This window comes from Megascapheus bottae, chromosome 22, assembly GCF_031878675.1.
Source record: "Megascapheus bottae isolate mThoBot1 chromosome 22, mThoBot2.hap1, whole genome shotgun sequence".
Lineage (NCBI taxonomy): Eukaryota > Metazoa > Chordata > Mammalia > Rodentia > Geomyidae > Megascapheus > Megascapheus bottae.
In genome coordinates, this window is record NC_143530.1 from 21,186,996 (window position 1) to 21,190,780 (window position 3,785).

Consider the following 3,785-nt stretch of genomic DNA (forward strand, 5'->3'; position numbering starts at 1 on the left):
TTGCTTATTTATTTAAAATTTAGGGCCGATCCACCTTCTACATCCTGACACATGAGTTTGCCCCTGACACAAGCTTACATTTGTGATCAACTACATCACTTGTCAAAAATCCCCAAATCTCTGATAATAAGCATTTGTAATTTATTAATTCAGCCTCTGTGCAAGAAAGCTGCTAAAGCTTTTCTGATGAACATGATGGAGGAAGAAATAAAAGAGTCCTAGGGCAGGGCTGTTCTGCTGCCACTCACAAAGGAGAAAACCAGAGGCAGACTTGCCAGTTTAACTTAGGTGCATTGGTAGACTGTGGGAGAGGATGTTTCATGGAGGGAATAAAGTCAGGAAGAAGGGGTAATTGCAATCACCTCTGGGGTAAATAATTCTGCCATGAAACTCCTTGAGCCCCGAGTCTATGCATTTCTGTGGCCTTCCTATTGAATACACTGAGATTCTTATTCCCAGCCATAAAGCTTTTATCTAGCTTGCCTCCCCCGTGGCAGGTATCGGGTAGTCTTCCATCCAGTTCAGCTAAGGTGAGGGTAGTAATACAAACGGCACCATGATATGATCTCAGGGGCTCCTGCACTGACTCCTGTGCTCAGGAAAATTCAAGCACTCAGCTTAATCTCCGGTGTACAGTGTCACCGCATACAGCCATTGCCAGATGAGGCAAGCAATCCACATACTTCCTTCTCATCACCAAGCCCACAGGCAGGCACTTGGCTGTCTCCTTTGAGCTTAAGGTGCAACAAGGTTTTATATTTCCCAATTTGCTGTAAGATTTGAGTTAGAAGGGCAGATGCAGAGTGGGGGGCTGGGCTCGCTGAGTTCACTGCTTTAGGAGAGGAGACAGAAGGAATTAGAAAAAAAAATGCCTCGTACTGACCTTGCTAAACACGTCTCATGTATGTAATCCTCAGGAAATCTATCACAGTCAAAGCACCTTACCAAAACAAAAGAAAATGCAAATCGATTTTGCTCTAAATTAGGCGAAATTGAACAAATGCATTCATCTAGAAAGATCCACAAAAACTCAGAGTAGAAGTCAGTGCAGAGGACAAACGTATCTAGGGAAAAAATATATGTATATGTACCCATGTAGGTATATATGCATATGTATATGTAATCCTTGCTGTCTATTATTTTTATTTATTTTTTAAAAATTTTTCCCCCTTCAGTAGGTGTTTATTAGCAGTGAGCTGGAAGGGATGATGGAGTTAGGCTCACAGACCATACCACACACCAAGTCACAAAGGAGGCAAGAATGATGGGGAGAAGCCTAGAGTCCCGATGAGGCCCCCTTCTCAAGAGGGAGTGGGTGGAACAGGCGCCTTGGAGTGTCCAGGGGTGCGGGGGAGCGGGAGGGGCGATGGGCAGCTTAAACACCTTAGCTTTAGTAGGCATGGTTGGAGACGAACAGGGACTGGTTGGCTGCAGCCCCAGCCTGCCCTCTAGGAGTGTACTTCCCTTGACAGGCGAGGCTGTTGGCCAGAGCTCTTTTGATGTACTCCTCCTGGGCTGCCTTCAGGTTCTCCTTCTTCCCATCCCAGGCCTTCAGGGCAGAGGCCTGCAGGGCTCGGCCATAGGAAAAGGTCAGGGCCCAAGGCTTCATCAAGGGACACTGGTTGATGGCGTTGAGATTGAGGGTCGCCTCTTCCTCGCTCTGTCCTCCAGACAGAAAGGTGACCCCGGGGACAGCCGCGGGCACCGTACGGCGCAGGGCTGTGACCGTGGCCATGGCAATCTCCTCTTTGGAGGACTTGTGGGTGCAAGCTTGGCCGGGGGTGACCATATTGGGTTTCAGCAGGGTGCCTTCCAGATAGATGTGGTGGTCACTCAGCGCCTTGTAGACAGCGGCCAGCACCTTCTCGGTCACACCCTGGCAGCGCTTCAAGTCGTGGTCCCCGTCGGGGAGGATCTCAGGCTCCACAATGGGCACGATGCCATTCTGCTGGCAGATACTGGCATAACGGGCCAGAACGTTGGCATTTTCCATCACGGCCAGGGCTGAGGGAGTGTGTTCCCCAATCTTCAGCACGCAACGCCACTTGGCAAAGTCGGCCCCGTCCTTCTTGTACTGGGCGCAGCTCTCGGCCAGGTCATCCAATCCTTGGGTGGTGGTCTCACCATTGGTGCCAGCCAGAGGGACCACGCCCTTGTCGACCTTAATGCCCACGACCCCACCCTTGGATTTGATCACTTGAGGGAAGGGGCGTCCGTCATCCGCCTTCTGGTAGAGCGTCTCGTGGAAGAGGATGACCCCTCCGATGCAGGGGTTCACCCGGTCGTCCGCCGTCAGCAGTAGCTGGCGGTAGAAGCGGCGGTTCTCCTCCGTGTTCTCCGCGCCGATGGACTGCAGACGCTTGGCAATGCTTCCAGTGGACTCATCCGCAGCCAGGATGCCCTTGCCCGGAGCCACGATGCGGTGAGCGATGTCCGACAGCTCCTTCTTCTGCTCCGGGCTGAGCGCTGGGTAAGGGTAGGGCATGGTGCCGTTGACAGCAAGTTCCTGGCACGCAGGGGGCAGGTGGCTGGTGGGCGGGCCGACTGACGTAAGACTGGGCTCGGAGACATTCCAGGAGAACCCAGACTGTCCAGTGCCTGGGGTGGGGGGGGGGATGTCTACTTCTACATAGGTGTGCATGCATGCGCCTGTCTGTGTCTGCATCATCTATCACCTACCACAACATCTTTTAAGATCCTTGATCCTTTAACTTGCCTATTCATTTATTACTAGTCAAATGTTTTTAATTTATTTTTATGGTAATTATTAGAAGGGTTACATTATATTCACCAGATAGAAGGTGCATTAGGTCACATACATTGATACCCCTTCTCATGACTCTGTCCCCCACCACCACCCCTCATCTTGTTTCCCCCCCTTCCCTATCCTATTTCAAATAAACATATATACAAAATATCAGATAACAAGATAAGATACTGTAACAATATGAGATAACCAAGGGACAACACAAGAGATGAGAAATAACATAGTACATTAAGCACAACAATCACACATTATATGGCTCTTGTTTCTACCTCCTGGAAGTCCTTTCATTTAGCCTCATCCTCTATGGCCTAATGCATCCATTTCTTTCACAACGCAGCCTGTACCTGGGCTGCTTTTCTTCCCATGCATCACATTGCGTTCTCAGAGAAGGAAATATGATGGTAACATGGTTAACAGGAGATGAACATAGAAAGAAAAGTCAAAATTTCATACCTGTACTATGACCTTCTACTGCATCTCTTTCTCCAAGAATCCAGCTTCTCTATCGGTGGATGATTTGACCACTAGCATGGACCTGTCTGTCTTTCACCTGGGCTGTCTGTTACGCCACTGTCTAGACTGCCCTGCTTCCAGAAGCAGAGCCCGGGGAGAGGGCACACAGCCAGTTTCAGGGTGTGTTCTTTTGCTGGGAGTCATGCTTGCTCTTTCTAAAGTTAGTTGATGCTCTTTAACTACTCATTATATAGTCTCAGTATCCATACCAAAAGACAAGAATATCAGCTGGGGCCCACATGTGGTCTTTGAATTACAGTAGAGGGTATTTAATTAGTCATGGTAAACTTGCCATTGGAATCAAGGGGTCAGTTTGAGGAGTGTTTGCATCACATTTGAAAATTCTGACCTCAGACATATTGAAGTCCTGAAGGAAAAAGAAGGGGGGAAGGAAAGAAAAGGAAAGGGGAAAAAATCCTATATTCCTAAATATCAAAGTCAAATGAGGCTGAAATGCCAGAGAATGCTATTGGGAAGAATGAGGTGTTAAAACTCCATAACTTAA

The 3,785-nt window shown here is 48.6% G+C and overlaps 1 pseudogene; it reads right to left on the bottom strand.

The window, feature by feature from the left end:
- Positions 1–692: 692 nt before the first annotated feature.
- Positions 693–2,530, bottom strand: LOC150048348 (fructose-bisphosphate aldolase A pseudogene; annotated as a pseudogene).
- Between the last annotated feature and the right edge of the window lie 1,255 nt (positions 2,531–3,785).